The following is a 22080-nucleotide window of genomic DNA, read 5'->3' as shown; positions in this document are numbered from 1 at the left end:
CTGCTTGGGGTAGTGAGTAAATGAGTTTTTGTGTGGAACAATTGCGAATTCAGCCCACTTCTGGAATTCTAAACAAAACCCTGAGTTCAACAGCTTAATTCTAATTCCCTTTATATCTTGGGTTTCTAATAAGGTACAAATTAGATCCCACAAGCCTGAAGTGCGCTGTCTCTCAATTTAGATCTGCTTTTCTTCCAAAGCTGTGGAAAGGGTGCTTGGAGGTTACTACATGTCAATTGGATACTTATCTGTTGCGGGGGGGGGGGGAGTGTGTGTTAAGGCCAGCTGAGTACACCTGAATGTACTTTTGGCTAAGATTGTGAATGCTCCTCTAAGGTAGGATTGGCTGCTGTAGCTTTTGAATGAAGCAGTAGTTCGTTCATACATAGTTTTCAGATGTGGGCTGAGAAATATGAAACTGTGGCAAGAGAGGAGATGAATAACCAAAACTGATTTCATACTTCTGAAATGGCTGACTCCATTCACACGATCTCGTTGTGGGTTTCTGTTCCATGGTAAGAAGCAGGGCCAGACATTTTGATGCCTGAGGTGAACCACAAAATGGTGCCTGCCTCCACCTTCCCACCAGGAAACAGGGGTGAGTGAAAATCTACATCAAGAGCAAGTGGTGAATAAAAATCTACATTGGGAACAAGGTCTACACTGAGAACAATGGAGGATTAAAGCTCCACATGAGGAAGAAGGGAGTGAATAAAGATCTACATCTGGGACTTGGGGTGGGGGATCAAATTAGCCTTACCTGACATCTGAAGTGGGAACCAAAGGTAGTTTGGCAGACCCGCTCTGAATCACTTTGTGTGGGTGCAGAGCCCAGGAGACCCCAGAGAGCACCCCATGCCATTTCTTCCATAGGGGTGGTAGGAGGCTGTAGAGGCAGCATTGGGAAGAGGAGCTTCTGAGGAGGTGGAGCACGTCACAGCTGCTGGTGCTACTGTGGCAGCAGCAGTGGGCAATTCATTCCCTGGAAACCAGACCTACCACCTGAGACAGGTGCCTCACCTTGCCTCTTGGATGGGTCGACTGGCTAAGACGTTTTGCTGTCCTGTCAAGGTGCATAGTACTAAACAGATCAAGTTATTTTGGCACTTAAGGCACAAAATCCCACAAGTACCTCTCTCCCTGCCCCTGACTGGAAGTGAAAATACAACAATAATAACTCAAAGAGCTAACAATTTTCTGTGCTTTGATGGCTCCAAGGTGGCCATCTAATGGAAGGGCAAGTCCTTTTGGGTGAAAGGAGGTATCATAAAATGTATATTCTCTTGTTTTTCAAATTGGGGGTTGAGGAGTCTCTGCACTGGTCCTTCCCCTGAAATGGTTCCCTGCCCTTTGGTAGAATCACAGAATCACCGTCTTTGACATGTTCTCAGCGTGACAGCTCATAGTGTGACAATGTTGGGAACTAGCATATATATCTCGTAACACAATTATTTACAGTACTAACATGCTTAGCTAGCAGGTGTTGGCAACTTGAAAGCATATCAAATAACACAGCAGTCAGCTGCACTTTGACCAGGTGAGGCCAGCTGTTAAGAGTTGACAGCTATTGCTGGTGCATAGCAGTAATCTGCATAGCTAGCACTTAATAGTTAGCTCGCATATTGGAAGCAACAACAGCAACCATAACTATTATTTTAAGGTTGTTTCCAGACTGGTTGCTCTTTCAGAATAGCTTACATGTGAAGCTCCTTTGCTGAGCATCCATTCTGGCTGGCTTGCACAAAGCTTATGCAGAGGGCAGACACTGTTGGGAGAAAGATTGGGGAAGTGTGACTTTGTTGATTCCTTTGTGGCTTTCAGTACCATCGACCATGATACCCTTCAGGGGTGACTATCTGAGCTGGATATTGGAGACACCACATTGCAGTGAATCCTCTCCTATTTGGATGCCCAACTCCAGAGGATGGTTCTTGGGGAGTATTACTTGGCTCCATGGATTTTCCATGATTTGCCGGAGTTTGTTCTGAAAGCGTTGAGTGGGGACATGTGGAGTTTGGGAGTCTTTTGTCATCGGTATGTTGTTGTCACACAGCTCTGTTTCTCCTTTTCACCTTCTGCAGGCGAAGCAGTAGGTGTGAATTAGTGCTTGGACTGTATGAGGGCCAAAAAACATGAAGCATCATCATCATCATCATCATCATCATCATTTATTTGATTGTTTGTTTATACCTCGCCCATCTGGCTGGGCCTCCTCAGCCACTCTGGGCGGCTCCCAGCAGAATATTAAAAACACGATAAAACATCAAACATTACTTCCGGTCAGCGCCGGCAACTGTAATGGCGGATTTCCTCCGATCTCCGGAGGAAATCTGCTTCGTGGAGCCAGGGTTCTACCGCTACGGCGAAGCGGGGACCCGAAAAAAATCACAGGCGGGGAAGCCTGTGAACTGAAGGCTCGGCGGGCTCCATTTGCGCCCCCCCCGCTGCAAAGGAGCCTTTTTAAAGGCTCCGGAACATACCGGGGGTGAGCGGCACGGAGCTGAGAGCTGTCTACCCGTCTCCGCGAAGCGAAGCCGCATGCCATGGTTGGAGAGAGCTGACTTCTTTCTTTGAAATTTGGACTAAAAGTAACAACCCGTATTAGGGAAATTGGATATTAAAAATCCCCTTTTTTGATTCGGCACGAGCGGGGAAGGCGCAAAGAGGAAGTCCGTCTCCCCCTCTGGTAAACATTTTAAAGCAAGGACTAGATAACTAAGGTTGAAAAGAACATCTTCTTCGTGAGAAGTCAAAAGTAACTAATTTCACGTTTTGGCAGTATAAGTGAATGTGCTGGAGGATAAGATTTAATTCTGAAAGTGGATTGTTACCCCTCCCCCAGGACCCGGGAGCGATCCGCGAGGGAGCCTGTTGGAGAGATTTAAAAGACTTTGACAGCTGTCAAACTAGCTGTCAAAGCTGAGAGGGAAAAAAAAGAGAGAGAACTTTGTTTCTATTGCCTCGGCTGGTCATATTTGTTACATTTAGGTAACAAATTGTCGAAAATCAAGGAAAATAAAGGACTTTTGGATTTACAACTGGAAGGAACACTAAGTAACCAGTACTCCCCTAGAGGGGGCTCTGGGACATTACAGAATGGCTGTAAGTGGAAAAATACAGACGGCACTTGAGAAAATCTTTCGTAGCCTGGGAAAACTTCAAGAACAAAGCACTGTTTTGGCTAGAAATGTTACAATATTGAATGAAAAAGCAAACAAAACTGCGGAAATTGGAAGGGACTTGACTCAAGTCTCTGTACCAGAACAAAACGACTGTGCCCTTGAACTAAAAACTCTTGCAGCTGAACAAGAAAAGGAATTTGAGAAATTTGAAGAAGCTACACATGACAATTCAGAGGGAAAGGAAGGAGGAGCTATAATGCAGCAGAGGATTAAAGAAAGAAGCAAAAAACAAGATTTGGATTACAATTATAAACATGGAGACCTGGCAGGCCAAAGGCCTGTAAGGATGGATTTAAAGGGAAAGACAAATCTGATCAAAGTGGAAGCAGGAGTCTCTGGGACATTTGGACTTAAAAGAAGTAAAAAACAAGAATTGGATCACAATTTTAAATATGGAGGCCTGGCAGGAAGAAGTATGGACCTTATGGGGACAGAGCTTCTCCGAGATTTGGCGTTTAACATAAAGGACTATCAAAAAAACCGGCAGAGAGGAAAGGAGAGAGACTTAAGGGCCTCGGATGTGAGATCACCAGGCTGATACCAGATGGATTGATGGACATTGGTTGGAGATTGAAACCGGGAAAAGCGGGGAGTAGGGTTTTGGGTATCCAAAGGCGGTACAAATATATTCTTTTTTTTCTTTCTTGTAAATAATTTGTTTTGTTATTCTAGATTAAAATGGGGAAATCGTGAAATGGAATTGGGGTTGACTTTAGAAAAAGGTATTAAGAATAAGATTTGATGTATCAAGATTGAGATTTATGTTAAAATTGGTTAAACAAAAAGGATTTAAATATAATAAGGTAAAATTTGGGGATAGGAACTTGTTGAATTAAAAAATTGAATTAGAATACAAGAAGGGGAGATGTGGGGAAGTCAAGGAAAAATGTTATTGAAAGGTATATGTTTGTTTTTGGTTTTTTTTCTTTTTTTGTGTGTGTTTTGTTTTCCTTTAATTTTTTTGAAAACTTCAATAAATATTTTATAAAAAAATAAAAATAAAACATCAAACATTAAAAACTTCCCTAAACAGGGCTGCCTTCAGATGTCTTCTATAAGTCAGGTAGTTGTTTATTTCCTTGACATCTGATGTTAGCGGGTTCCACAGGGTGGGCACCACCACTGAGAAGGCCCTCTGCCTGGTTCGCTGTAACCTCACTTCTCACAGTGAGGGAACCGCCAGAAGGCCCTCTGAGCTGGACCTTAGTGTCCAGGCTGTGTGCTTTGGCTTCTGTCACAGTGTCCTGTTGTGCCAGAAGCGGTTTAGCCATGCTGGCCACATGACCCGGAAAGCTGTTTGTGGGCAAACGCCGGCTCCCTCACCCTGAAAGTGAGATGAGCACCACACCCCATAGTCACCTTTGACTGGACTTAACCATCCAGGGAGTCCTTTAACTTTACCTATTAGCTTCCTGTGGTTGCTATGGAGATTGTTTTGTTCTGTGTTTTTGTATAATATATTCATATTTGTGTTTCAAATGTACTCTATTGTAAGCCACTTAAAGACCTTTGGATAGAAAAAGCAAATAGCTAGTCTTATATACAGTGGTACTTCAGGTTAAGAACTAAATTCGTTCCGGAGGTCCGTTCTTAACCTGAAACTGTTCTTAACCTGAAGCACCACTTTAGCTAATGGGGCCTCCCGCTTCCGCCGCGCCGCCGGAGCACGATTTCTGTTCTCATCCTGAAGCAAATTTCTTAACCCAAGGTACTATTTCTGGGTCAGCGGAGTTTGTAACCTGAAGCGTCTGTAACCTGAATCATCTGTAACCTGAGGTACCACTGTATAACAATAACAACAATTTTCCCATCACCTTTCTATTCACAAAAGGTCAGTGTTTAAAAAGTGGGTTTGTTGTGCTGGAACTTTAATCCATTTTAATTGCACACACCTACATTTCTGGTATCTGACAGTCTGGAGGGGACCGTGAAATTGCAATTGCTTCCCCCCATCTCAGTGACTATAGTAGAATCACAGAATCACAGAATTGTAGAGTTGGAAAGGACCCTGTGGATCATCTAGCCCATGATGCAGGAATCCTGCCCACAGCCATCTCTGGTTGGGCTCGAACAACCAACCTTCTGGTTAACAGCTCCATGCACGGACTCACTGCGTCACTTGGAGGGAATTGTTTTGTTAGTATTGTTTTATGTGTGCATACATCCCACTACGTTCCACCTGTACCACTTTGTGGGAGATGAAGGGACAGTTTTGAGCAGCCTACTTCATAACGCCTTTTTTCTTTAAAACAAACAGGTTTTTTAAAAAATGTGCACTAACATGCTTTTAAAAACTTAGATGCTGTTGTGCAATGGCTTTAGATCATTTTTAAAGGTAGGCTAAAATGTTTCAGTGCTAATTAAAAGACTGGCAAAAAAAATACAGTGCTAAAATGACAGCAATTGGAAAGTCAGCATGATTTTTTAATGTCAGTGTTAAAAACAAAATGCCTTTTCATGTAAGCACCACCACATGAATATTTCAATAAGTTAAAAATATAAAGATGAAAATGCTAGTCTGAACACAAAACAAGATGGCTGATTAAAAGTAATAATTCATTTGCTAATAAAATGTCACGGGGGGGGGGGGGGAGATGTGCCAAAGTAGATGAAGGGCAATTGGTTCGTTTGCCTGATATGTCACTGTCTATGTCAAAACCACGTCTCTTATCAAAGACCAAAGAGCAGGACTAACAACATCTGCACTTATGAAAATCACACTAGTATTCTTTCAACAATAAGAACAAACATCAGGAGTTCTGTGGTCTGAAAAGAGGCAGTAAAACCACAGGATAACAATGATTTGATGGTAACATCATGTAGCTACCCTATAAAAGGTGGTCGAAGCAATAGTGGTTAAGTGTCTACCCAGCCTGGCAAATGTAGGATTGCTCTGCAGCTATGAAGACACAGGTCATGACTTAAACTGGTGGTGCAGAGTTTCTTTCAGTGAAACACAACTTAAATCCGAGTGCTTCAACTTGTTTGGGCATTATGATACTTAACCAAAAACAAATAAAGAGGTACCGTATTTTTCGCTCTATAAGACGCACCAGACCATAAGACACACCTAGTTTTTGGAGGAGGAAAACAAGAAAAAAATATTCTGAATCCCAGAAGCCAGAACAGCAAGAGGGATCGCTGTGCAGCAAAAGCAGTGATCCCTCTTGCTGTTCTGGCTTCTGGGATAGCTGTGCAGCCTGCATTCACTCCATAAGACGCACACACATGTCCCCTTACTTTTTAGGAGGGAAAAAGTGAGTCTTATAGAGTGAAAAATATGGTATTTAAAAAAAGAAAGAAATGGGTTCTCCAGATTAGAAACGTCATATGAAGGCAATCCATGTTGCATGAGAGAAGTGCATTCTGGGGAAACATGGAAGTCACTATCAAGGTGCCCTTTTCTCCTTTTCAAGGTTGGGTTTTATTTTATTTTTAATGGACACCTTTGAGTAATTCTTCCAAGGCTTAGGCAACAACCAGACAGAAACATAATTAGCAAGTCATTGTTCTTTTCCACTGTTCTCCCTTAGGTTAAAATCCTGAAATATTTTTAGTAACAAGTGCATATAACTTATCTGACACTAAGAAAAACTGTCATGGTATAATTATATGCCAGTGCACTCTGCTATTAAAGAAACACTATGTTTTACCACAGTAACCCTGCAATTAGTGAGTTGATATCCTGCTGCATGGGTTCAAAGAGATGCATTAGCATGTAAACCATGTCTTGCTAGGCACTCAGCTCATCTGCCCCTCCCAAACTTTCCACAAACTCTATTTTTTTTTAAATGATATTTATTCAGAGTTTCAAAAGTACAAGAGGAAGAAGAAAAAAGAAAAAAACAAAACAAAACAAAAACAGAGGAAAAAATAAATAAAAAACCAATACAACAACACCACAACAAAAAAGAAAAATACAAATCCCATATTACTTCTTTCATTTGCCTATTTCCTTGACCTCCTCACACCTCCCTTTTTGTATTCTAGCTTAATTTATTATTTCAGCAAATTCTTTCCATCTTTCTCAATTTTTGTTTGAATAATTTATCTTAACAGTCTAGCCTATTAATTAGCTCAGCAGATCCTTTCCATCTTTCACCATATTCTGTTATTCAATTTACCTTAATTAATTTAACCTTATCTTACCATAAAATACCTTAAAGCTTAAAACTTAATACTTATTTATACATAACTCCTTATATCATTTCTACTAAAGCCAGATAGTTTCATTCCAACATTTTCCCTAATATTCATTAATTTTACACTAATTCCCAAAATAAAATTTTTTCTTTGTAGACTTTCTTCTAATTTTCATCCAACGTCCCTTCTTCCTGGTCTCGGGTTGTGTCAGTCCTTACTGTCCATTCCATCCAGTCCATCAACCTGGTGATCTTATGTCCGAGGCCCTTAAGTCTCTTCCATGCCCCTTCTGCAGATTTCCTTCTTCTTGTTTATACTTGCACTTCTCCTTGTCTTTTGTTGGTCTCTTTCTTAAATTCTTTCCTTTCTCCTTGAGGAGTAGATCTCTGGGGGATTCCAGCCGATAGTTATTTCCATCTCCCCTCATCAGACCAACCCATTCCCCACAGTCCCACTCCCCGCAGTCATCAATGTGATCCAAAAAATAATTAACAGCATATTTCAAAGTCCCTCCAAAGTTAAGAGCCTCCTCAGCTTCAGACTCCCCCTGGCCCACTCCAAATTCAATCTTCAAAGGCAGCGGCTTATGCTTCTGCAGGGCCTCGGATCTCTCCGTTTGCATTACTTGAGGTGCATCTGCCACCTCCTCCATTATCATCTGCCCTTACACTTGCTCAGTCGAACCAGTTTCCTGAGTTGGTCCCTGTATGATTTCTGTGTCAGTATTCCCTGTTTGTCCGCATTTACTGACTACAACAGTCATCAAGTCCAACTTCTCATTTATCAGATCCATCTTCTCATGCAAATGCTCCAACAAAGCATTTGTTTTACAAAAAGCCAGCACCAAGACTTCCTCCCAACACATTTTTATTCAAGGTCAGAAGACTGGTCCCACAATCTTAATCTCGCAGCTGTAAAGTCCCCTAGTGGACTAGTGGACTGCAGCAACAATTTAACAAGCTCCCTCTAGAGGAGACAGTTTCTATTTGTGTCCATCTTTTTAAAACATATCCAACAAAGGAAAGTTACTTTCGTTTTTCAAATATTTTGTTTCTTTAGGATGCAAAAGGCAACATTGGAATCAGTTTGTTTCTCTTTTTTTAACTATCTGTCAAAGTGTTCCATTTACAGTCAATGAACGTCTCCTACAATTTCTGTCTCTGACACCCCGTTCCCAGGTTTGAGACGGTGGAAACTTACTTTTCTTTTACTCTTTCTCCTGCAGGCTTGAACAGTCAAAATCCCCCCCCCCTTTTCTCCTGCTTCCAAGGGGGTTTTAGTGGTTATAAATGAAGGAGATTTCGACCTTTACAAACGACTTTCCAGGCTATTAGCTTACAAGGTTTTTGCTTCAGTCTATTTACAAAAAGCGGAAGGCGGACTTCCTGTTTTAAACCTTCCCACTTCGATGCCAAATTAAAATGTTTCTTGATCCAATTTTCCGTTTCTACTCACGGGTACTTGTTTAGAGTCCAATTGTCCACAGGAAAAAGTCAGTGCTCTCCGGCAATGGCTATGCGGCTTCCCTCCGTGAAAATAGCAATCAGTTCGCAGCACTGCGCCGCTCACCCCACTTCGCTCCGGAGCCCCAAAATGGGGTTCCCCACGAGTAGGAGAGGCGCTCCTGGTGCCCTGCCGAACCCCACATTCCCAGGCTTCCTCCACCTGGGATTTCTAGCGGGTCCCCACCTTCGCCACGGCGGGAAGACCCAGTTTCCACGGAGCCCGTTCCTCCGATCGGAGGAACTCCGCCATTCGCCGCTGGCGCTAACCCGGAAGTCTCCTGGCGCTCAAACTTTCCACAAACTCTAAGCCAAGGGAAAGGAAGATTCTGCTGACAGATTAATATACAAAAATGTGTGCACTGTTATTCAATTATCATTGTTTATTTCATGGTGGCTCTTATTTGCTCTTCTTACCACACTTCTTTTGGAGGAGGGAAAGCTTCAATGCTTCTTTTCTTCTTCAGTGCTGCTCAATGATATGTTCACAAGTCAAGGATTCGCTTAAGTATGAGTATGATGCAGGGGTAGCCAACATGGTGCCATCCAGATCTTGTGGACTACCATTCCCATCAGTCCTAGACAACATGAACAGGAATGATGGGAGATGTAGTCTAAAACACCTAAAGGGGAACATATTTGTTCCTTAATGGAATTTCCAGGTTTGGAGGCAGCACACCACCGATGGAAAGTCAGTGGCAGACCTTGGGATCTCAAATTTCAGTGGCACCTTGTGCAATGCCAAAATTTGGTGCCCCTGCCTCTCACTTTCCATTCTATATCATAGTTGTGTTGCCCCCAAGGCTCTGTGCCCAGTGCGACCGATCCGGGGGTGGGGCGGGGGGGGGGTTTAGAGGTGATTTATGAACTTAAGTTCCCTTTGATTTCAATGAGTTTTAGGCATACAAGGGTATGATCCTGAGGCTACCTATTGCTGTGTAGTGCATGAAGACACGCTAACATTCCCTCTGAGTGGTTAGGGAAGGGTGTAAGCCTTAGAGTGAGTGAGTATTGGAGAGAAATCAGCTCTCAGTGTCTCTGTTTGGGATTCAACCTTTTCTTGCCATAGGTACCAGGCAAATGACTATGTAAAAGACTTCATAATGTATTGTGGTAATAATAATAATAATAATAATAATAATAATAATAATAATAATAATATTTATATCCTGCCCATCTGGCTGGGTTTCCCCAGTCACTCTGGGCGGCTTCCAGCCGAATGTTAAAAACACAATACAGCGTTAAACATTAAAAACTACCCTAAACAGGGCTGCCTTCAGATGTCTTTTAAAAGTAAGAGAGTTGCTTATTTCCTTGTCATCTGATGGGAGGGCGCTCCACAGGGCGGGCGCTACTACCGAGAAGGCCCTCTGTCTGGTTCCCTGTAATTTCACTTCTCACAGTGAGGGAACCACCAGAAGGCCCTCAGCGCTGGACCTCAGTGTCTGGGCTGAACAATGGGGGTGAAGACGCTCCTTCAGTATACAGGACCGAGGTCGATCGTGAAGACTATCGGACGTAAGAATTCCATGTTTGCACTGAAGGTCTTAATTCTACTACCGTTAGCATCTAAGCATCTCATATGCAGTAGCAGCCAGTGGGACTATGCAGGTGGGTTTGTGTTGCTCTCCTTTCTTCCTGGTTACTTACTGAAAGGAGATGGGGAGCTCAGCACAGTGTAGCTGAGGCAGCAGAGTGAATTGGATGTTCCCGCTGTAGCACCTGCACCATGCTGAGCTCCCTGCTGCCTTGTCATTCCCCATCTCAGCAACTGGCAGTGATGAAGAGTGTTGGGAAGAGAGGAGAGCAATGCAGACCCAGCTGTGAGGCCTCGCCAGACATTCCTGCTTACATGACCTTGGAAACCTTAGCTCAAAAGGCTTAAATCACTACATATGTGTACTGCTTTATTTATTTATTTATTGCATTAAGACTCCACCTTTCCTCCAAGGAGCTCAAGGTTCTCCCCTTCCCATTTGATCCTTAAAAGAACCCTGTGAGGAAGGCGAGAAGGAAATGTAGAGTAGCTTGAAGTCAGCTTCATGACTAAGTGGGGATATGAACCTTGGTCTTCCAAGTCCTAGGCTTGGACTGCAGTTCACACAGCTACAGTTCCCAATAGCCTTAACAAAGAACATTCCTAGCCTGACACTCTATCCACTCTACCATACCACACTTTAGTCCTGATTTTAGCAAAGCACCATGGGTTCTGCACGAGACAGAGTAGTAAACCCATAGCAAACTTGGCTCTTTGGTCTGAACACTTGGAAAGCCTAATAGCAAATCCCGATAGAATCTATGGTAAATATGCAGGGCAACGTGCCACATTTTACTTCGCCACTGATGCAAAAGGGATGTGCACTTAAAATATATTTTAAATATAATACTTCAAAAGAACCAACAGCTTTGATCTTGGCTATAATTGATGCCACATGAGGAAAATGTAATTCATACACATGTTTGGTACTTAGTTTTTCTGTAAACAAATGATTAATTACAACACGTAAGTAGCTCTCGGTTCCTTGAGAGTAGAAAAACACGGGCACCTATAGTTAAGTTGCTAGGGAGAAAGGCTTTAATATACAGTATAAGACATGATGCTACAGTGCTTATGTATTGATCCTCATGATTTGATCGCCCTCTTGGGGAACTGTAACAATCTAGCTAGGTAGTCATGGGCAACTAGCCACACATAACAAATAGTGGCCCTAGAGGGAGTTGTTCTCCTACTCCAAGAGGGAGAGGGATGGATGGATGGATGGATGGATAGATAGATAGGTGATAGATAGATAGGTAGATAGATAGATGATAGATATAGAGAACAATTGGGGATAATTTCAGTATTTGCAGTTTAATGATCTACCTAATAAATACATCTATTTTATAAAAATAAAAAACTTATTATTTAAGCAAAGACACATACTTCGATGGCGTATAATAACAAATAATGAAAGAAAGAAAATGCCACTGAATGAAAATTAATAATAATAATAATTTATTATTTATACCCCATCCATCTGGCTGGGTTTCCCCAGCCACACTGGGCGGCTTCCAACAGAATATTAAAATACAATAGTCTAGTAAACATTAAACATATACAAAAATTTGGGTCAATTTATTCAAAATCCCTGGACAATTTTATTAGTAACAATATTATTGGTGTTGGGAGCAGGGTATTTTATATATAAATATGTTGTCCTTGAGGTCTTCTGATATTCTCACTTAAGGCTGAAAACTTATTAAGAATTGTAAACAATAGTACATTTTGCAGGAGGCACCTAATTTGTTGTTCTCAAACCAAAATGCAAACTGAAAGACAGCTTGTTTCTTAAATTTGCACTTCTCCAGATTTTGCAGTGTAGTTCTTCAACCATGCAACATGCACAAGAATGCATGCATTAGGGGTATGAAAATGCATATGTCAGTGAAGATAACACGCAAAAATGCATTATATAGGGGAAATAATATGTATATTCATCAAAACTGCAAACCAAGATGTGTTTATTATGAGAAAATTGCACTAAAATGCTGACTAAATTCCATGAGGATTGGGGGGGGGGCTAGTGTGCTGCAGCAATGTGGAGAACTGAATTTAAGATTTGAAAAATGAGAATCCAAGAAAAACTAAAACTGACAGATTCATCCATCCTTAAGTACTATTTCTGTACTTTGCAAAGAACAAGAGGACAGGTCCCTGCCCCATAGGGCTTCCAATAATTAAAAATAGATATGAAGGATACAACAGAGGATGGGGAAGGGCTTGAAAGCAAGGATAACCAAAGGAATACTATATGACTATTGCAGTTACACATAGTTTTACAGTAGTGTATCATTCAGCCTGGACACTGATGGTCCAGCTCTGAGGGCCTTCTCACTGTGAGAAGTGAAGTTACAGGGAACCCGGCAGAGGGCCTTCTCAGCAGTGGTGGCCTCCCTGTGGAACACCTTCCCATTAGGTGCCAAGGAAATAAAGAACTATACAACTTTTAGAAGACATCTGAAGGCAGCCCTGTATTGGGAAGATTTGACAATTTACTATGTTTTTTATGTGCTGTAAGCCTCCCACAGCGGCTGGGGAAACCCAGCCAGATGGGCAGAGTATAAACAATAAAATTCTTCTTCTTCTTCTTCGGAACAAGGGGTTATTCCAAAGGTTTCATAGAAAATGTGGGGTTGTGAAGGAACCAACAATGCTGGTCTCACAAACGCATTCTGGCAGGCAGTTCCAGGAATCAGGGGTAACAACGGAGAAAGGGCACTGCTTTGAAGGGCATGAGACCTTCAGAGAAACAAGGTTGAAGGATTGGAGGAGCAATGGATGCAAGAGCTGAGTGATAAATGGTGGTGAGGAAGACCAAGGAAGGGTTTTGAAGGATGTGAAGTTTGGACATGATCTAGGAGCAGACAAGAAGGTAGTATAAGGATCTAAGAAGGGATATTGTATGGTCACTGTGAAAGCAGAAGACCGGAGAAGAGAAGGCTGCGATAATCCAGATGAGAAATGAGTTGGACATGAACAAAAAGTTTTTGCTGAGGGATCAGAGGGTATATTTTTGTAAGAGTGTAAAGGGAGAAGCAGCAATATGTATGTAGCCAGTTCACGAATGGAACACAGGTGAGCATTGTACTTTCACATTTGCATTGCAGTTGGATGCACCAATTGCATATGCAAATGACTGCTTCCACACATGGATCACCTAGGTGGATCAAGGCACGTATCAGCTACTTTCCCTGGGAAAAGCTTATGTCCAGATCAAGGGAAGTAATAGTACCACTCTATTCTGCCTTGGTCAGATTACACCTGGAGTACTGTGTCCAGTTATGGGTGCCACAATTTAAGAAGGATATTGACAAGCTGGAATGTATGCAGAGGAGGGTGGCCAATATGATTCATGGTCTGGAAACCAGTTGAGGAATGGTTGAGGAAGCTGGCTTTGCTCAGCCTGGAAAGGGGGAGACAAGCTTGTTTTCTCCTGCTCTGGAGGCTAGGACCCAAAACCAAATGACTTCAAGGTACTAGTGTGCAGCAACCAAGCTAATTTTTTTCAGAGGAATAATAGGGACAAGATCCCATCTAGACCCCTTGTGCGGCATCCCCAGAGGAGCTACTGAGGCAGGTTCCAGTGCCTAGAGGACAGGGGTCAGCAAACTTTTTCAGCAGGGGGCCGGTCCACTGTCCCTCAGACCTTGTGGGGGTGGGGGTGGACTATATTTTTTTGGGGGGGTGAACAAATTCCTATGCCCCACAAATAACCCAGAGATGCATTTTAAATAAAAACACACATTCTACTCACGTAAAAGCACGCTGATTCCTGACTGTGTGTGGGTTGGATTTAGAAGGCGATTGGGCCAGATCCAGCCCCCAGGCCTTTGTTTGCTTACCCATGATATACACTATACATTTAAAGCACAGTCAGCACACATCTAAAGCCAATGGCTTTCCCCATAGAATCCTGGTAACTGTTTTCCCTCCCCAGCACCCTTAACAAACTACCTTTCCCAGGATTCGCTGATGGGAATACATGTGCTTTAAATGTGTGTTGACTGTATATGGTGTGGATTAGCCCCAAGGCTTTAGCTTAAATCACTGCTGCCATCCATATGATTGGGCTGTTTGAAGTCTGCTAATTTAGTCACCAGGAAAGAAGTGTTCATGCACAACAACATTTGCTTTGCCTGTTTGTTTTTCACTGCTCTGTTTCAACCAAATGATAAATAGCAATCAATAGTGGGACTAGAAACATGTGTTGTAGAAGGCAACAATGAGTAAAAACTTAAAGCTGTCAGAAGTATTACTGGAAGAGCGGGTGTAGGCTGAACATTGCTTAGATAATCTATTTGGCAAATAAAAGCACCAATCCAGTCCTTCTGAAGACAGAATACATTTATCCAAAATGGGACTGATTCCCAAAGAACTTGGAAAGGGAAAACAAGATGGAAATTTAATGGATAATTAATTTGCAATGGACCATTTTGCCAGCATTTAAATTATTAAAAGCTTACACGGTGCTTTGAAGATATACCGCACTATATAATTGCCATGTATTACCTTTATTTTTTATTAGGCTTGCCTTCGTTCTCTCTTTTCCCTGAAGGAATTGTGCAAGGATTTTTTACCTTCCAAACAGGAAGTATATATGGGTCCTTTAAGTAGTGAAATACTGTAATTGCTTTATAATTCTGGAAGTGGAGCTACGCAATTATAAAACAATCCCGAGCTGGGCAGGAAAGGGAAAAAAGGCTCAGTCAAATTAACACATGGCATGCCATTACAATGTACAGTGAAATAAAAATAGATCAAACGTGTTTTGGAGGAGTAGATACATTCAAATACATTTTGTAGATGGGGGGGAAGAGAGGGGGGAGTTCTTAGTATTTATTTTATCTGGAATGGCTGGCGGAGCGAGGCGGCACCTTGGCGCCATACTCCCAACAGCCGTGTCACTGCCACTTGCCATGAGGGTAGAGAGGTGGAGCAGGGCAGCGATGAGGTCAGCGTGGCACTGCTGCAGAGGCAGGAGTGCATCTGAATCACCATGTTCATGCGACTACTCTGCCCCACCCTGTACCATCACAGTATTTGTTATCTAAACGAAATACAGGAAATAGGAAGTGCAGAAATATGCATGGGCACAGCACAGATTCAGCTCCAGCCTAGAATTTTGTGGCTTTTTGACAACCCCCAAATCTCGTTTCATCAATGCATTCCTAAAACAGCCTTACTAGAAAAATTAACCAATAAACTGAAACTGACACGGGGACAAACAGAAGAAGACGCCTTCCTTTACCCCAGTATGGCTCCCCTTTATCACATACACAGCCCAACAAGACAATGACGACAATCCACCAACAGCATACAAATCAATATGGCTAACCTGATCCAAAACACCCACTCACACATGAAAACAAAGATCACCACAGCCAATCACAAACAAACAAAGCCAACCCCAACCTCTCTCACCACCAAAGGAACATCGCCACCCAACCCCACCCCACCCATCTCCCCCCCACTACCCCTCTCCCCCTTTTCTTCCTAATGTCTCAACAAATGAAACTGATTTGTAAAAATGTTACATGGAAAAAATACAAGAGAGAGACATTAAAAAAATAATAATAATCAATGCATTTCTACAGTAAGCTCGGCGTATTTATGTCTTGCCAAGTGTGGTTTATCACCCACCAAGACCTTTATCAGAGAGGGCTAGATACGAAACATCAGTATAGTACTGTGGACTGGAATGTGGAAAGCCCCGATTAGTGAGTGATGAAGGTCATGGGATAGCCTTGGCAATAGCATTGTTTCCCAGCCTCTCCCTGCCTCACAGCTTTGTTCTGAGGCTAAAATATTTGTTAATCTTGGAGTCAGTTAATCTTTTCGTTAATCAATTTCCTATTTTTCTGCCTGAAATGCAATATGAAATGAAACACGATTGCCCCAATTTATTGTTTTGTAATCTCATCCGTTACCTCTAGGAATCAGCAAAATGTTTTCAACCCTAGAAGACCAGTACAAGATGCAACTCATAATTTCGTTACATGAAAATATGAATATCTTTCTTGGAGGTTAATTTCTCAGATATAATGATAATTAGTTGATGTCAAAGGCCCCTAAGCAAGGGACCCTCTGAACCAAACTGAAAAGCTATAATGTACTCTTCATAATAAAGGCTACTTAATTTTATGTACAGCTTCACCTTCCTTTAAACTGAGCCCACATTTATTCTCCCCAATCCCTCAATAGCCCCAGATGTCTCTTTCCCCTCCTCTGTCATAAGCTGAAGACTCTGAAGATGGGTCTTCTTATGCCATGATAATGTTAAGTTCACCCCACGTTTCTGAGCAGTGAGAGCATAGCTGTCAACTTACAGTATTGAAAATAAGGGACCAGCAGCCTTGAAAATAAGGGACCAGCAGCCAAAATAAGGGACCTGCAGCCTCACCTGTTCCAGGCACTCCAGTCTTCCTGTCCTCCTGCAGTCTGGTCAAACTCATGCTGGTAGCTTCGAGAACACTGTCTAACCAACTTTGTAACCAGAGGTTCAACTGAATAGAATCTGAATCACTTGCACCACAAGGCTTATGCCGCCTCAATTTAAGATGGCTCCCCGGCCTGGCTTTGCACTGCAAAGTTTGCAGCAGCACGTGCAACGAAATGGCGTCCAGCATTCAAAACCCCCCTCAGCTTGCATTAACTAGCCACACACAAGGCATGCAAGCTCCACCCCCCAGTCGTTCTTAGACTTCTTATTGGGTGAACAACACAGCCAAGCAACACAGTTGGAGCCTCCCTCCTCCCTGGCTGGCAGGGAGGGAGGGAGAGGAGCTGCTTCTTTTGAAATTTAAGGGACATCATTTAAGGGACATTTAAGGGACATCCATCAATAAGGGACAGCAGTGGGACATGGCGCTGGAATAAGGGACTGTCCCTTCAAATAAGGGACACTTGACAGCTATGAGTGAGAGATCTCAGTGTTGCAGTGCTTGACGAGGCTCAATTTCCCTTTGGAAAGAAGCCACAGGAGGCATGTGACATTTTGTAACATATGAATTTATTGGTAAGTACAGAGATAGTGCATGGGTGAAAGAACATTCCAGATCTGCTGCCTTTTGTCAGATCCCTAGAGGGACACAGCCAGCTGTTGGCAGAGCTCAAACTCAGCTTTCTGTGTCCTCCTTACTTTGCCTTAGTCCAATTCTTCGCAGGTGGGCACATCCCCTTTCAGATATTTTCCAGAAGACAAGGAAGATCCTCTAACAATTAGTTCCCATGGAAACACATCACCTGTAGTTTCCCTAACAAAAGGTATGTGTGACAGCTAGAGGGGGCCTACAGCAATATTACAATAGTCTGTTAACTCTCTGCTAGACAGATTCCTCCCAGTCTTACAACAATGCTTTGCTGCAATGCACTAGCCTTGAACCAGGGCAGTGCTGGTGCATTTGGAGGAAGAGCAAGTTTGTTTCAGTGGCAGTGTTTCATATGCATGGAAAGGAGGGTTAGGGAGTGTATCCCTCACCTAACACCTTTAAGCCTGTCCATTTATCAGTGGATATCTCCAGGGCAATGGCAAAACAAGGGATTGCCCTAGGATTTCATGACCGCAGTGGCCCACAGAATTCAGTGTCACCTGTTGTACCTTGGAGCACCTTTAAAATGCTCTTGATGATGCAGCTGGGCCTAAACAGGACCCAATATTTCTGAACGGGACTGGGCATTTTGTTCACCAGTGCTTTATCAGCTGCACTGCTTCTCAGTCAGTTTCCAAGCTCAACGTCAACCTTGAAAGCCTCCAGTGGCTTGGAATCAGGATATCTGAAAGGCAGCCTTCTTCCATATACAGTGGTTGTTGTTGTTTAGTCGTTTAGTCGTGTCCAACTCTTCGTGACCCCATGGACCAGAGCACACCAGGCACTCCTGTCTTCCACTGCCTCCCGCAGTTTGGTCAGACTCATGTTTGTAGCTTCGAGAACACTATCCAACCATCTCGTCCTCTGTCGTCCCCTTCTCCTTGTGCCCTCCATCTTTCCCAACATCAGGGTCTTTTCCAGGGAGTCTTCTCTTCTCATGAGGTGGCCAAAGTATTGGAGCCTCAGCTTCACGATCTGTCCTTCCAGTGAGCACTCAGGGCTGATTTCCTTCAAAATGGATAGGTTTGATCTTCTTGCAGTCCATGGGACTCTCAAGAGTCTCCTCCAGCACCATAACTCAAAAGCATCAATTCTTCGGCGATCAGCCTTCTTTATGGTCCAGCTCTCACTTCAGTGTACTATACAGTGGTACCTCGGGTTAAAAACTTAATTCGTTCTGCAGGTCCGTTCTTAACCTGAAACTGTTCTTAACCTGAAGCACCACTTTAACTAATGGGGCCTCCCGCTGCTGCTGCGCTGCTGCCACACAATTTCTGTTCTCATCCTGAAGCAAAGTTCTTAACCCGAGGTACTATTTCTGGGTTAGCGGAGTCTGTAACCTGAAGCATCTGTAACCTGAAGCATTGTAACCCGAGGTACCACTGTATACCTCGGGTTTGGACCATCCTCTTCAGGTCCCTTCTCTGGGGTTTATTTTTCGGCTAGAGGTAATGAACTTTTTTTTAAGGCTGCCCTTTATTGTGTTTGCTCTCAGTATTTTGATCATATTGTATATTAGGTTCAAATCCTTTGATCCCTGGGAGACCCACTTTGATGCTGGAGAAGAGCTCTGGCATCAGAGAGGGAGGCCCAGCACCCTCTCTGACACCACTAGCTCCTCCGAAGTGCTGGCCTAAGCAGTGCTAGAAGGTAAAAAACAGGAGCATGTTGGAGGTGTCAAAGAAGCAGCTGAGATCCAAAGGATCCTAAGCCCTCCTGGTCCCCTGGCAGGCTCCCAAACTGGGTGAGGATTAAGACATGCTTTTGAGGAGGTGTAAGCAACATGGTGCCCTCCAGTACTGTGGTCTACAACTCCTACAATCCTTGACCATGGTGACCAGGGATGGTGGGAGTTGGAATCCAACAACATTTGGAGGGCACCAGATTGACACACGTTCAAAAGCAGGGAGAGCCAATCTCTCCCTCCTCTTTCCCACCCATTGCTTCCATGAGATGAGAAATGGGGGCAAGACAGGAGAGAACTCAGATGGCTTTAAAAGAGAATTAGACGAATCCATGGAATATAAAGCAATCAGTGAGGACCAACTCTAATGCACAGCCTCCACTCTTGAAGGCAATTGTTGTTGGCATCTGCTTGTCCCAAGAGACAATGGAGTGCGCCTTCGGAGGTGAAGCCAAACTGCTGCATTAGCAGCACCAAAATGACCTCCCTTGGGCAAAGCCTGAGCCGTATGTATGGAGGTCCTGGGCTGCTCAGACAACGAAGGTATCCTGCAAGGTGGCAGAGGTTTAGGACCAGAGTTTTCCTTCTTCTAGATTGGCTGCCTTCCCAGGTTGACAAGCCTCAGAAGGAGCATGGCGTGTCCCCCACCAGACGTGCTACCCCTCCCCTAATACTCCCCTAACACAGAGATGTAATATGCATCTGAATATCAGTTGCTAGCATTCCTCAGTGGGGAGAGGGCTATTGCTTGTGGGCTTCCTATGGGCATCTGGTTGACCACTGTGAGATGCTGGAACAGATAGCCTTTGTCCTGCTCCAGAAGGCTGCTATTACATTCTAAGGAAATGGAAGTTTCTACAGCTGGACATGAATGTAAGAATGCAGAGCATTCCTCTGCTCATAGTTTTCCTAGAGCCTGGTGGAATATTGGATAAGGTGGTAGAGCCACCTCTACACACACACACACACACACACACACACACACACACACACAGAGAGAGAGAGAGAGATTGCACCTTTAGTGATATATTTTATTCTTTGTTTTGCCAACCTTTTTCCTACCTCTTCAGGATATATTGGCACATCAAACCAAAGCAGCACATTACAAATAAGTTGTGCCCATATTGTTTACCATCATTATTCTTTATACCACTGACACCATTATTATAATTTATGGTCTTCTTGACCAGCTTCAGCCCAGCCTTTCATTTATCCTCGCCCCTAAAATCACCCAAAGCATGTAATGTCACCGCTGAAAGAATGACTTGACAAATGCTTCCAGGCACAGCTCGGGATCATTGTTTCATAAGTCACATTTTAATATAGTTATAAAGTGGGTTTCTTTCATTAGAAAGAACAGGTGACAGTTCCCTAGCGGCAGTAATAATGTTAGAGGTTTCGGAAGCCAGAACAAACACATACATGCTAACCTGGTAGTAACTGCGTCAATATCTAAAAGACATTGAAACAGAAATGAGCATTTTAATTTTGTTTTTTTGTAGCTCAGATTTCAGTTTATATCTTTATTTCTGAAAACAGGTGTGGTTATTTCTTTTTTTTTTTAACTGCCAATATAACAGAAGGGGGTGGGAAGAAAGAAACAATATCAGCTTGCATTAACAATAAGAATGATATTCAGAAAATAAGAAAGTCCTTCAGAAAAGATAAGAATAAGCTATGAATTCTAATTTGAAAATATGCATTACTATAAGCCATCCATATATCCAAAGAGGTATTCAAGTAAGATTGATTATTATAATTGCAGTGGTTAGAGGGTGGGACAAGGACATGAGAGACCAGAGTTCAAATCCCCACTAAGCCATAAAACTCAGTGTGATCTTGGACTAGCCTCAGTCTCTCAGCCTAACCTACCTAACAGGGTTTTGTGGGAATAAAAGGGAGAGGGGGAAAAACCTTGTACACCACCTTGAGATCCTTGGAGGGCCGGCGAGATATAAATGAAGTAATGTCATAAATTAAAAATATTCATTCAATTGTGGAAAGGTCAGTAAGAGCTTCAAACCATTGAATAATGCAAGGTGGATGTTTCCCTCTATTGTTGTCCATCTGCCAGTCATTCTGCATGTCATAGGAATTTAGTGTAGAAGTTTATGAACATCCGCAAATATCAAGGATTTCTCCCCAAACAATTTCTGACCAAAAAAGGAGACACCAGAGGACATGCCATGGCCTGATTTGCTGCTTGATTCTATCTGCAGAGGGGTCACTGGAGCGATAAGCAAGTTCTGCTCAAGTACTTTTGCTTTGAAAGACACAGGAAAAAGCCTCACGGACCTGTACTTCACTAATGCGACTCCTAATTATTCCAACATGATTTATGTCTCCTCCCATTTGCTTTGCCATCTTGATTGGAGATAGATTTCATGCCACCGAGAAGCTAGAATGGCTTCGATCTTGGCAAGTGCTCTGTATAGAACAAAAGCAATTGTTTTTGTAAAAGAAAAGAAAGACTCGGAACTTAATTTGTTCATAAGTCTATCGTTCTAGCCAAAGGCCATGACAAATCTGCAGCAAGAGTATTAATATAACAATACAGAACGTACATCTGTAAAATTAGCCAACAGTCATGATGTAAGAGAGAAAAGATACCAACAAGCTCAAATCTAGATTGATTTTGAATCACACAAAAAAACTTACAGCGATTTTATCTAACTCCTTTTTCCTGACTTTTTTTCTCTTGCATCTAGTGCACAGAGGGCCACTCTTTGTGTTATGAAGCTATAATTGTCTGTCAAAAGAAACTGAACTATTTCTGCTGGAGTGTACCTGCTTGCTTGTACGAACAAAGGTTTCAGAAAGTAATCTCCTGGGTCTCTATATAAGGGGCAGGCTAACAGATAATGAGTGATGTCTTCCAGTTGAGGTTGACCACAACTACAAAGTCTGTCTGTGTACAGTACCTTGTTGTAGAGTAAGGTTA

At 42.8% G+C, this 22080-nt stretch overlaps 1 long non-coding RNA gene across 1 annotated transcript in view; it reads left to right on the top strand.

The window, feature by feature from the left end:
* LOC310770348 overlaps positions 1–22080 on the top strand; it is a 56901-nt gene that overhangs the window by 4098 nt on the left and 30723 nt on the right. The gene's annotated exons all lie outside the window — the stretch shown is intronic.

This window comes from Podarcis filfolensis (genome assembly GCF_964270895.1).
Source record: "Podarcis filfolensis genome assembly, chromosome: 9".
NCBI classification, from domain to species: Eukaryota; Metazoa; Chordata; class Lepidosauria; order Squamata; family Lacertidae; genus Podarcis; species Podarcis filfolensis.
Note: the sequence above shows the minus strand (reverse complement) of the source record. Positions and strands in the feature narration are given on the sequence as shown.